Here is a 14836-nt window from a genome sequence, read left to right as displayed (position 1 = left end):
GAAGGCATTATTATAGAAAGGGGAGAGTAAGTAGATGATGAGATGGTAGATGTGTTACTGCGAGAAGAATTTGGCGAAGTATTGGAAAACCTCTCAAAACAAGGCCCATGGAGTAGATGATGCTCCCTCAGAACTACTGATATCCTCGGATGAGCAAGCCATGACAAAACTATTCCACTTGGTGTGCAATATTTATGAGACAGGTAAAATACCTTCAGACTTCAAGAAGAATGAATAATTCCAATTACAAAGAGAACAGAAGCTGACAGGTGCCAATATGTCATGGTTGCAAAATACTAACACGAATTCCTTACAGAACAATGAAAAAGTTGGCAGAGGGCAACCTTAGGAAAGATCAGTTTGGGTGCCAGAGAAATGTAGGTACACATAAAACAACATTGGCATTGTGATTTTTCTTAGAAGATAGGTTAAAGAATGGCCAACCTACATTTATGGCATTCATAGACTTGGAGAAAGCTTTGACAATGTTGATTGCAATACACTCACCGAAATTCTGCATGTAGCAGGGGTAAAATACAGGGAGCAATATGTTCTTCACAATTTGTATAGAAACTGGATGGCAGTTATCAGAGTTGAAGGGCAAGAAAGGGAAAGAGTGGTTGAGAAGAGAGTGAGACAGCATTGTAGCCCATCCCCAATGTTATTCAATCTGTACACTGACCAAACAGTAAAGGAAACTAAAGAAAAATTTGGAGAAGAAACTGAAGTTCAGGGAAAAGAAATAAAAACTTTTGAGGTTTGCCAATTACATTGTAATTCTGGCAGACAGCTACAACTTCGGAGAGCAGCTGAACAGAATGGACAGTGTCTTGAAAGGAGGATGTAATATGAACATCAACAAAAGCAAAAGAAAGGTATTGGAATGTCATCGAATGAAATTAGATGACTCTGAAAGGATTAGGAAGTGAGACACTAAAAGTAGTAGGTGAATTTGCTAGGGCAGGAAAATAACTGATGATGGCTAAAGCAGAGAAGATGTAAAATGTAGACTGGGCAGGCAATAAAAACCCTTCTGAAGGAGGGAAATATGTTAATATCAAATACAGACTGAAGTGTAAGGAGGTCTTTTCTGAAGGTATTTGTCTGGAGTGTTCCACTGTATGGAAGCAAAACATGGATGGTAAATAGTTGAACTAGAAGAAAACAGAGGCCTTCGAAATATGATGTTATCGAAGAATGCTAAAGATTAGATGAGTAGATCATGTAACTAATACGGAGGTACTAAATACAATTGGGAGAAATGGCATTTGTTGCACAATAGGACTAAAAGTAGGGATCCGTTGACAGGAGACATAAATTTGTGTGGATGAGTTGCGGGTGGGGTAAAAATTGTAGAGGAAGACCAGAGATGAATACAATAAGCATGTTCAAATGGATGTTGGTTGCTACTTGGAGATGAAAAGCATAGAATAGCATGGATGGCTGCATCAAACAACTCTTTGGACTTTCGACAACCACAACAACAACATACGGTCATTACACAGCTCGACCAGACCTCTGGTGAAGCTGAGAAGTTACGTGAGGACTCTGCTGATCAAATGCATCTACAAATTTTGCACCGTCAAAATAATTTTTTCCGTGTAAGGTACGAAGTCTCATCCATGGCCAAAGTCAGTACTTCAAGCTAGGGCTGAATCTCAACAGATCACACCCGAGTTACTGCTCTATCGAGTGTAACATACTGTTCAGTACCCTACAAATAGGAGTCTCAAGGCTAAGCTTGAGCCAATTTTTAGCAGATTCAGATATATTTGTGGACCTCATTTTCTTCATACTCTAGGGTTTTCAGGAATTCTTGTTACAGAAACTGAGCCCAGAGCAAGAATACTGCAATGACTTTGACTGTTCTATCTTACCTAACTTCCTGCACAATTTTCAAAACACAATCTTTCACAACATTTTTCATGACAATGAAATAGCTGACGGATTTGTTTGTGGAAAATCAGCAGGCAAGCTGAAGTACATGAACAGTAGCAGCTAGTACCTGATACTACCTGTAATCACTTTTATTGTCTTCTTTCTTCAGATAATGAGAAATGATTTTAAAACCAAATAAAAATCGGGGTACACACAGAAAAATTCACCAAGTTTACTGCTGTCTTCTATAATTTTAATTTCTTCTGCAATATATACATATTCTCATGGAAGGTCCTGTACCGAACAGATCTTCAATCTGAAAACCACTCTCTAACTAAAACAAAAAAGGAGTATGAACATCAGCATGGTTTTTGTCAACTTTACAAACACTTATGATTCCACCAACCACCAAACACTTTTCTTAGTACTCCAAGAACGAGGTATGGATTACAACACACACACCCTCATCAAACAGACTCTCACAGATATGTCTTCTAAGGTGAAGTTCAGAGGAGAACTATCTCGGAGCTTCAACATCAAAACAGGAGTACAACAGGCTGATGGTCTATCACCCATTTTGTTTAGTCTGTTGCTTCATAAAGTCATCAAAACCTGGGAATGTACGCTAAGGAATCTAGGAATCAAACCAGTTACCATTGGAGCCGGGACCTGAAGAATTGAGATAAGGTGCCTTACTTTCGCAGATGACACTGCAATCTTAACCAACAACTCTGAGGATGCTGTCATTGCTGTCAAGGGTTACAAATATCATATGACAAGGCCAAATACTTTGAGAACTGGCACTCCAGTAATACTCCTTTGACGACGATACGTGGAATGATTTCGAGGGTCGATTGCTTTCATTGTCTTGGTGAATGGGTCCATCCAAATGGTAGAGATGGCAACTCCATCTTAGAAAGGCGTAACAGAATCAACACAGCATACCATCTGTCCCACAATCTGTACAACAAGAAGCGCATTTGGAAAAATGCTAAGGTCTGTCATTACAGAACTGCTGTCAGACCACAGTTTCTGTATGCCACAAAGACCCTCCTGATGAACAGAAAAGGCACGATGGATGACCTGGAGAAAGCCAAAAGACGTATTCTCAGAAAAATTCATAGCCTGAGATTGCTCCCAGATGGAACCTACCGAATGAAGTCCAATTCTGAACTGCATCAACAGTTAGAATCAGCCAACACTAGTATGCGACAAAGGAGGCTCAAATTCTATGGGCACATACAATGAATGAACAACAATAGGCTTACAGAGATCTTCTCATTGGTTAAAAGCTACAAGACTGGAAGCCTGTGGCTTCATGAAGTACTAAATAACTTGGATTCGGCTGGGATCTCTGATCTTGAGGTAGAAGATTGTTCCAAATTTTGTGCTACAGTAGGCTCTTGGACCCCACCACTTAGAGTCCCTAAACGTCGGAAGCCCCTTTCACAGGAGAGGAAGGAGAACTTATCGGCAGGGCTCAAGAGATATTGGGAACGGAAGAGGGCATCAAAGAAGAACTAGTCATAAGTGCTCCTTCGTGGGCTTAAATCAATAATAATATATATGTATTCACAATTCATCTATTTCTTAAAAATGATTACAATAATATCACTGTGAAATCCATTATTAGGAATAGTTGTGATTACACTTTCACCATAAGAAATGCCTATCGAAAAGGCATGTAAAACATCTTAAGTTCTTTGTTGACAAGCCAGTTGACTAAATTCCAGTATACAATACTTTTTAAATTTTATGGTGCATTAGTTTTAAGTTTCTTCCTTCACATGTTAGCAACCTCATATTGTGATGAGGAAGAAACTGCAAATAGATGACCCCTAAAATAACACTTCTAATGTACTAACATAGTTTAATAACTAACAACATGATGACATGATAAAATGGCATAATTTGCTGGCTACAATGGCATACGAATAAGTAAGGAGGGAATGAACAAAGTGTGTGTGCTTGGAGATTTAAAGTAAGATAAAGAAACACAAACAGGTCATTAATTTTTTTTTTTTCATTTGCAACGTAGAAATATCAAACAGTGTAAAAAAGTTAACGGTAGTTACGAGGGGAAGGCATTGATTATGAACACAGTGATCTACCTGAATACATGTAGAACGACAGGAGATTGGGTAGTGCACCCAGAAGGTAGGTATGAGGATGCTGTATACAGGGGCACCAAATCTGAAGGGAAAAGAAAGGAAGTGGATATCAAAAATGAAATGAGTACATCTGAGGAATGAGGTGAAACTAACATAATGCTAAACTGAATACGAAAATATTATGGAATTTGCGTAAATAAAGTATTAATGATATAAAAATTATCTGCAATTGTGCTGAGCTGATACCGAACAAGAAGACAAACCCCCCCCCCCTCTCTCTCTCTCTCTCTCTCTCTCTCTCTCTCTCTCTCTCTCTCTCTCTCTCTCTCTCTCTTGGAATAGAGAAGTTACGTGAAAGCATAATATTTCTAAGTTCTCCAAGTGTACAAGGGCAATTAAAATGAGAACCTTAAAAGTTCCATAAAATTCTGAAAAATTGTGTGATGGTGTTGCTAGGAGGCAGGAGTATTCCTTGATGTTCAGAAAGTGATCAACATGTGGCACAATGCAGGAGAAGGCAGCGGCACTCACAACAAGATGGCTGCCCCACTGCCAACATGCACCACGATCGAGCAGTGAACTGTGATGTCTTTCTTGGGTAGTGAAGGTTCAACCAACTATAATTCATCACAGAATGACAGTGCAGTACGGTGATTTTTGTTTATCATTACAGCACATGTACAGAATTTAAAAATGGTGTTACTTCTGTGAGGGCGTGTCAAGATGGCGGCAGGCTCACTGCCTAGTAATGCCACAAGCACATTGCATTTGTGGAGGAGATTCTGAACGAAATAGTCACCAAGTCTGAAGATTAGTATTGGTTCATTGCAGAATATTGTTCACAATGTACTGCACTTTAATGAGTTGTCTGCAAGATGGGTGCCAAGTCAGTTGACTGCCAAATTGAAAGACCGCCGTGTCGATGCCTGTGAAGAACTTTTGCATCATCTCCGCATTGAAGGCAATGTATTTCCGTGAAACATTGTTGCAGGTGATGAGATAGGTCCATTATCACCAGAGAGAAATGAAGGGGTCAAACAACGAATGGCACCACAGCTCATTGCCGAAACCAAAAAAAGTTTGCACGGAATCATCTGCTGGAAAAAGTCATGCTCATTCTCTTCTGTGATGCAAATGGAGTAATTTTGAAGCATTACATGGGTAGAGAAGTGGCAGTAACCAGTAATACTTATTCAGATATGCTGAAATATACCCTGCAATCTGACTTCAGAAGTTCTGCAACAGAATGACAATGTCTGACTGCGTACAACCACTAAGACAGTTGAGACTATTCAGGAAATTAAATCTGGTTGTCTGGTACATCATCCTCATTCACCAGACCTCACTCCTAGCGATTTTCATCTGTTCGGTGCACTCAGACAAGCAATGGGAGACAGGAATTTCAAAAGTAACAAAGAGGGGAGAACCATGATGCGCGACTGACTACAGCACACGACCAAAAGAATCCTTTCATCAAGGTATCTATGCACTTCTGAAGCGGTGCAATATGTGCATTCCACGTCAGGGAGAACATGTCAAAAAATGACATCTAAGTTTTTTTGTTTATTGTTACGTGATGATGATTGGTTTGTGGGGCACTCAACTGCACGGTTATTAGCTCAGTCCAAACTTGCCACATTCAGGAATGATAATGAAATGATGAGGACAACACAAACACCCAGTCATCTCGAGGCAGGTGAAAATCCCTGACCCCGCTAGGAATCGAACCCGGGACCCTGTGCTCGGGATGCGAGAATGGGACCGCGAGCTGTGGACAATTCATCGTTACAGTTAAAAATATTATAGCACTTTTAAATTTTCATTTGAATCTCCCTCATACTTTTGCCGAATTAACGTTTCAAATAAATCCTACTGCGAAATAATGGGGTAACAAGAGTATGCTATGCTACTTATGGGAAGTCAATGGTTTTTTTAAGGCTCTTTCCTCTAACTATAGCATGTAAGCACATTTCATTTCAATATTGAAGTTCAAGTTAGGAAGCAGGTTCCAGCAAAATCTTGCCGCTATAGTGATAAAGTTGTCATAAAATCAATTTTCAACTCTGTTAATCTCAAATCCTAATCACCAAAATGAAGATGATATCATAAATATTTGTTATGGTCAAGCAATGCCATATCCATGTGTCATTCAATACTCCTATCCCAACGAATTTGTGATAAACTGCCTACTGTCTCTAATTAAAAGTAGGAATTTATAATTAAAAAAAAAAAAAAATATCATTTTGTGTGTAGAGCCAAATTTCTTTACCAGGAGCAGCATCAGTAATAATACGTAATGTGGGTGTTGCCAGAGTATCGTTGTCATACAGTCTACGATACGTGTAAAATATATATAGAGAGAGATAGCAGAAAGAGCTATAACTCAGCTAATGTCTTTTAATAGTATAAAAATTTTATATTACACGTGGCACACAGATTTATTCACAGCATGACCATTCACCTAAGTGGGGGAATACGTAGTGAAATATACCACTCCTGGAGAGAGAGGCACATCCCTACAGCATCTTACTGACGAATGACACTCGCAACAGAAGCAGTTTATACAGTACGAAAATAAAAATGTAAAATAATATGTCTAATATAATTGTGCAGATACTGTATTTTGGTTTTATTTTTACTGCGCGCACGGTGAGCCATACCGTGGGCTGACGTACATCTTCCCCCTCAGCAAGAGGAAATACCGGCTGAGACACGTCAATAAGTACTACGTCGATCGCTATCTTGCCCTGGAGATGCACGTACTTCCCGAGAACTTTCATATCCATATCAAAATGTTAAAATGGGATGCCAGATTAATTTCTGAGATGGATATTCTGACCTTGTATAAGGAAGCATTAACATGTTACTAATGACTGGGTGATGTATTTAAAGTAAAAGAATATACAGGGTGGTTATAATTAAACTTTCACTACTCGAGAGGACCACCTCGAAAAACAAGTGATTGTAGGACAATCGAACTTTGTGGAGACAGCTGTAAGGATATGCGGTAGGGAAATAAAGAATAAACCATTGGAAGAAACATATTTTAATTTCTTATGAAAGTGTAACTGTTGTTTACTGTGTACCATGTTTACGTTCCAGGTTACAAACACTGCTCAATGTGACGATCACCTGCATCCACACCAGCCTGGATACCATTTCACAATTATTCGCAGCACTTTTCAAACGGTGCACTACAGAATGTTCAGCTGTGATGATTTGTGCCGCAGTTGGCCATCGGCCTCTCCCAGGAGCAATTCCCAAATCATCAGTTAATTCCAACTCCTGAATCGTGTTCTTCAAACCCAATGCAGAAAGAGGACCTCTACGTACTCCTTCAATATTTCGATACTTGCAAAGAACAGCAGCACTATTGCTGTTGTTTTGATAAAACAGCTTTACAAGTGAGGCCCTACTCATCTCATCCAGACCCATGTAGACTGTAACTGTACTGCTCACTGATGTTTGTGTTTAAAACCCTACATTGCCGTACCAGCACCAACACCTAACAGCAAGTCATGGCACCAGTAACAACACACAGACTGCAGTGCACATTCTGAACATCATTCCTATAAAATTTGTATACATACGGTAAATTGTTATCCATCTACACTGGCTCAAGAAGCGGAAGTTTAATTATAGCCACCATTTATACTGAGTCATATAGGAATACTGAGGAAAGTTCATTCTTAAAATGTGGTGTATGTGAGATAACATTTTTCTGGGTTTGAAGGAGTTGGTATATCTCTGGTGATGACATCTGAAATATCAATGTGGGAAGTACACGGTCAAACTACTGTTACAGAAATATAACAAAAACCGCATTTTTGAAGAACCAGTTACGCCGCCAGTTCCCGGTCTTGCTGTGGCAGGAAGGCCTCAGCTTTGTCTGGCCCTACCAGCAGTTTAAACTATTTCACAATTACATTAGTGGTGAAGGCTTCAGGGGAGACCAAATGGGCATCTGGCTGTAACTGTGCCATTAATAACCATGCATTTAAAGTTGTGATTACAGCTGAATGTCTCAATGACACACACTTGTAAAACTGGTTGTGCAATCTAGTATTTAAAAAAAATGTATGTTCGTGAAATTGCATTACATTTTATCAGAACAATCGAAGACCTCATCCATAAACAGTGAGGCACAGTCAATGAGACACAGAATCCTTTAATGTAAAACATTGTATTCATTCATATTGGTGGACAGTTTTACTACAAACCAAGAAATGACAGCTCTATCTCTGAATTTCAGATTCTCAATAATGTCAACTTTGTCAAAATGTGTGCGTGTAAACACCAAAAGGTAGTAGTAACATGTGCCATGTTTATGGCAGGAAAATGTTTTTCAGGACAACTGGTAAAAAGGCAAGCATGATGTGGATACCCACAACTCAGATATAGATACTGAATACGTTCCTGAATGGCAGTCCACTTCCAAACTTGTTGCTACAATAAATATTATGTTGCGTCCCTTACCACAGTTTATGAGACAGTGTGATGATTGAAATGTTATTTGCATGGTAAGGCGACGAGAAAATTTTATTTTGTGCTGAATCATGTATTATTTTTGAGGACGTTATGGGTTCATGCACAAGTCTGTAGCATTTTTCCACAAGTTTAATGGACACAACAGACCCACATAACAGAGACCATTAGGAACATGTTCTCCTTCACCATTTACCACAGCCTCCCAACACTGGGGCAATTTTTCAATTCTGAAACGGTAGAAATCACACAGCTTTGAGGTAAGGAACTCACTTAACAATGTTTGGAGTGCATTTTCATCCTGAAAGAGTTCCTTCAGAGTTGTCTGATAGAGAGTGAAGAAGGTGAAAATCTGAGGGCACAAGATCAGGTGAATAAGGCTGTTGCAGAATAACTCTCCAATACAACTCCAGCAGTGTTTTTGTCAACCTAGCAGAATGTGGATGGGTGTTAACATGGAGTGGGCATCACTTGATGCAGTCTTCTTGATCATTGTCCCCAGATCACGTCTGAAAGATGTTTCAGTTGTTGACAATAAGTATCAGCAGTGATGAAACTTCCTGGCAGACTAAAACTGTGTGCTGAACCGAGACTCAAACTTGGGACCTTTGCCTTTTGTGGGCAAGTGCTCTACCCGAGCACAACTCTCGCCCCGTCCTCAGCTTTACTTCTGCCAGTACCTCGTCTCCTACCTTCCAAACTTTACAGAAGCTCTCCTGCGAACCTTGCAGAACTAGCACTCCTGAAAGAAAGGATACTGTGGAGACATGGCTTAGCCACAGCCTGGGGGGTGTTTCCAGAATGAGATTCTCACTCTGCAGTGGAGTGCGCTGATATGAAACTTCCTGGCAATATCCTTGTTTCATTTGCCGAATTGTTTCTGTATATTGTAACACACAATTTAAGAGTGTACCCTTTTCAGCACAATAATTGGCACTTCTGGTTGTTGTCAGTGCACATTTATTCCTTTTGTTGTTGTGTACTTGGTTCTATAATCATTCCAACCACCTTCTGTTGTCAGCAGATGTTTTATCCTTACAAATAAGTAAGAAGATATCATAAACGAAATTGCCCGGTATGTATTGCACATATTCTACATCATTTACATAGCGTTAAGTTGCAGTTTCATTTCTTTCTCGTCTCAATTTACTAAATACGAACAAAGTAGGAAAGAGAAATTGCTACTTACCATAAAGAAGACACATTAAGTTGCAGACAGGCACAATTAAAAGACACTTACACAAAACTTTCAGCCACAGCCTTCATCAGCAAACGAGAAGTTCTCACTATTCATACACACATGCAAGCACAATTCACACACAGACGACCATCAGCTTTGGCCGGGTGTAAGTTTTGTGTAAGTGTCTTAATTATGCCTGTCTGCAACTTAATGTGTCTTCTTTACAAGTAGCAATCTATATTTCCTACATTGTTGATATTCCTATGTGGAGCTTCCATTTTGATGTTACTAAATGCTAGAAGTACATACACTCAACACACAGCGGCCACTTCAGTAAGATAACAGGCACAGGTTATGTTAAAGAGAAGGAGAATTTATTCAGCAGTAGAGTGCAGGCAATATTCGTAGACTGCGTGGTGGGTGAAGGAACAACAGTAGTGGTGGGGGCTGCCTTGTCAAGGGAACAGCATATTAGGGGATGTGTAGTTCTACAGTGTACGTCTTCACACAAACATCATCTCACACGACATGTAAGATACAGCTAGTGCATCTGCAAATGATTATATCAACAGGTTATGCCAGTATGACGAATAATTTAAGTCAACAATTTATTATTAAAGTACAACAGGTGCAGGATCATGCTGAAATTGCAACACTGGGAATGATTGATTTTCGCCTGTCTTGAGCATCTTTTTATTACTTGCTGCAAAGTTAAAATTAGCTTATTTTCCAAAAACACAGAGAGGTTTACACAATTTCACCTCAATAAAGTCGCTAGTGCAGTTGCAACTGTGATGGAATCCTAAAACAGCCAACTATTAATGAAACAATTGAGGATAAGTGTTACGGTGTAAAGTCGAGTGCCAGCACGTCAGTCGGAAACGGTAGAGGAGAGATGGCAGTGAGAAGAGATCGGCCAATTGCACGCTGACCAGACCTCCATCCAGGATGACATCGCTACAGCAGTGGCCCCTATGTTAAGAGGACGTAAGTGCCGCGGCCGGCTGGTGGTGGCGCAGTTCGATAGTCGCTTCGAGATTGGCGAGTTCTATAGCAACGTCAACTCTAGTTGCATCACTTCTACTCTCTATGTACCACAGACTTGGTACTGTTTATACTGAAGAAGATAGATTATTTCTTATGTCGCCCTCTGCTTGTAACACATCTGTGCAATTGCAAAAGTTAAGCGTTGTAATTTTCTTTTTGTAATAAAACTCATTAATACGATTTGTTCGATTGATTGTCTTGCAACCCAAGTACTCAGGCTAGCTATGGATGGCTGGGAGATGAAGAAGCTTGCACAGGATAGAGTAGGATGGAGAGCTCCATCAAACCGGTCTCAGGACTGAAGACCACAACAACAACATGGATGGCTCTTCAAAGAATTACATTATTTCACTAGCAAAATCTGTAGTCACTCTTATATCGCAGTACATACTAAAGTTTTGCATGTCAGCTGCTTTGTATGCTATCATTTGCCAAAAATTTGTTTCATAATCTCGAATCGTGTATGAGATATGTGGGATATTATGAATCTTTCACTTCCACTTGTATTGTTTGCACACGAGATCACAAGTGAGTGCACTATATGCAAATTTTTCGAGATTGGTGGTAGGTATGGATCTAATCTCAAGTTTGAAAAAGAATTCAGTACATTAGTGGCATTTTGTATGCAGCAATATGTAATCTAACATGCACCAAATGCAAATTCATAGCAACCCCAATTTTTATTGCAAACTACTCTAATTTTGTGCAGTACCCTACCAAATACAGCAATGAATGCTCACAAAATGAAAAGCAGTTCATCAAGAAGCTGACAAATGAGGCCACAAGATATGAGAGAATGGGTTTTTTTCTGGACAAAGCTCACAGCTCACTAGGCGACACACAAGTGAGGCAGCCATCCATTCAGAACAGAGGACTCGCCCTGCATTGACAACTTGAATGCATTTCTGTACACAAGCCAAGTAATCTTGCATAAGCTCTACTTAAATCATAATTATTTGCTTCACAGAGAAGAATAAAACTATATGATGCACGTAAATATCACTGAGAGCTGACAAAAATTTGAGAAACTTTGATTAAGGAATAAAAGCACTTAAATATTTTTAAATAGGTCAAACTCTTAAATGGAGTGTCTGCAATAAGTGTGTGTTTACATCATTTAATTTGAGGTGCCTGACTAAATATGGATCAGACAATGAATTATACACAAAAATAATATTGTCACTTGTGGATCATGTTGCACACTTTCAATACTCAACTCCATGTTCAAGCCAGCCATTGTGTCCCATTATGATCTGGAAACAGAACATTCCTGCACTCCCTACGAATGTATTTGTATAGTGTTTGATGGAATTACAATGAAAGTATTTGATGTACCTGGCACATTCACATTTGGTAGCTTCATTTATTTTGAAACTTAAGAATCTGAGGTTGGAGTGTCCTGTGTAACGAAATTTCGTGGCAAATTAAAACTGTGTGTTGGACAGGGACTCGAACCTGGAACCTTTATCTTTGGTGGGCAACTGCTCTACCAACTGATCTATCAGAGCACAAATGATGACCCAACTTCATAGCTTTACTTTTGCCAGAGCCACATTGCCTATATTGCAAACTTCACAGAAGTTATTTCATATACAATGTGGAACTAGTGCTCCTGTAAGAAAGGTTACTGCAGAGGCATGGCTTGATCACAGCCTGGGGGGGGGGGCTGTTTTCAGAATGTATTTTCCCCTCAGCAATGGGGTGTGTGCTGATTTGAAACTTTCTGGCAGATTTAAACTGTGTGCCAAGACATGACTCAAAGCTGGATCCTCTGCCTTTTGTGGGCAAGTGTTTTATCGACCGAGCTAGCTACCTGAGTGCGATTCACAAACTGAACTCACAGTTTTACTGCCATCAGTACTTTTATCTCCTACTTTCCAAACTTACATTCTTTCTTCCAAGAGTGCTAGTCCCACAAGGTATGCACAACAACTACTGTGAAATCTGGAAGGTAAAGAGACAACGTACTGTCAAAAGCAAAGCTGTGGAGATGGGTTGCAAATCTCACTTAGATAGCTCAGTCAGTAGAGCACTTGCCTGGGAAAGGCGAGGATCCCAGGTTCAAATCGTGGTCTGGCACAAATTTTTATCTACCTGGAAGTTTCAAATCAGAGCATACACCACTGCACACAGCAAAAATTCGTTATCCCACGTAGTGGTTTACCGTAATGAAACTTTACGAGAAAGTCAGTCTCCCACTAATATTATCATCAGACACATGTTAGTGCTTTTCTCCTTTGATGGTAAAAATGACTTCTTCCTCTAACATTTGTTTGTCTTACCAAACTCTGCATTTACTGTCATTTGTTGGGTACTGTGGTGTGCGTACTGTAAGACCTTCAGTACACACACCGTCAGATTATTTGACTTGTTGCTCTAACGAAGTAGGCGAGTGTCAGCAATATGTCTTGTGGTCTTGTTGTGGCGTGTTTATCTTCTGCCGTTAGGTCAGACGATAGTAATGCCACTTGCATGCTTAGAGTAGCAGACCAACTTTAAACAAAACTCGATTAATTTTCACACACATTTATTAAAATAATAACAAGCATAAAAATCACTTAACTTGGTTCTGGACGCTATTTACAATTGACAATCTGAAGTTCCTTTGGTATTGGTTCGTTAATCTTATTCCCACATACATCTCTGATACTTGACATAAGTGTCTACACATTTATCTTTGTGGCTATGTACAGGAATATGGGAACTTATTAGGCGCAGACTGAAACTTGACTATAGACTGGTACAGACTAATGCAGGAACTATGTACACGACAGGTACTCTGCAACCCATAACTTATTGTGAAGCTGAATACAATGTATCACATTCACATTAAGTGTTACACTGCCCAATTACATTAATGTGACCACCTGACAAAAGCTACCTTCTGCAGTGTGTCAGTGAGGTTCTGCAAGGTACCGACAGGGATCACGAGCCGTGCCAACTCCAAAGTAATGCCACTTCCTTGGACGAGAAATAAAAATAAAAAATTAGCTCCCAATACCCCAAAGATTTCCCCCCAAACCCCAAATTCCCAGAAAAGTGAATAAGCGAACGGAGCTCCATTTATCACTATTATTAGGACAATAACAAGTAATTAAATCAGGAATCTAGGAGGTGACAATTTAGCAATCTACGAAAGAAAGATTAAATTTCAGTAAAATTAAAATCGAAATCATAATAAATCGAAAATCGGCATAAATTAACAAAGTAGAACCGACAATCCCGAAGAATACTCTGTGTGAGTACTCTTTGGGAATCGTGAGTAATGACTAAGTACAATTCAATGCATCGTCACTACGTTATGAGAGTTAGCCAAAGCAGGTCATATATTTGAATGCTCGTACGTGTAGGTGCGCTTAGATTGTTTTTGAGATTGAATAATTGCAATCTATTATGTCGCAGTAATACGACCTTCTGACTTCAAATATCACAGCATTAGAATTCGAACGTAGGACTTTTACCTACTAGAATAAAGTGAACTTTTAACTAGATAATTGAACTAAACATTACTTAGACAGTGATTTAGGCAACGAACACTGATAGACAATTTTCATTCATAATAGCCAGTGGTTTATGGAACTTCAGTGATAGGTCCGAAGCATATAATTTAAATCCCCCCCAACACCTGGTAAAGTTTTCTTCTCAAGGCTCGGTTAGTAAGGGACTGATATTGTGCAATAAAACACCCTCTCGTGCCAAGTCGTGCATTTGTGATTTAAAATTCTATCAAATTGACACAAAACTCCCAAGTAATAATTACACGCAGCGATAATATTTGAGTGTAGCGCTCGGTGCTTGTGTAGAATCTTTGACTCAAATAACAAGCCCACAGTTACGATTTCTTAGATACTTGAAACTATGACCAGCTTGTACGGAATTTGTTGTGGACGTTACTGTATTGGTTTTATCATTAATATTTCATCATTAATCAGTTAAACATCGATTACGAACGATTAATTATGATTCTTGGTGAATTTTTATTTATTTATTATTTAGCGTATGGCTAATACAGACATATCATGAAATTAAATTACATATACATATGTACATATTGACACACAAGAAACTTAAGTTTGTCTTTACAACTGAATATCCAGTCCTTCAATCCAGCGCTGCATCTGGGATTCCCGGTGGG

The sequence above is a fragment of the Schistocerca piceifrons genome, chromosome 11 (assembly GCF_021461385.2).
Source record: "Schistocerca piceifrons isolate TAMUIC-IGC-003096 chromosome 11, iqSchPice1.1, whole genome shotgun sequence".
Lineage (NCBI taxonomy): Eukaryota > Metazoa > Arthropoda > Insecta > Orthoptera > Acrididae > Schistocerca > Schistocerca piceifrons.
This window is presented reverse-complemented; position numbering follows the sequence as displayed.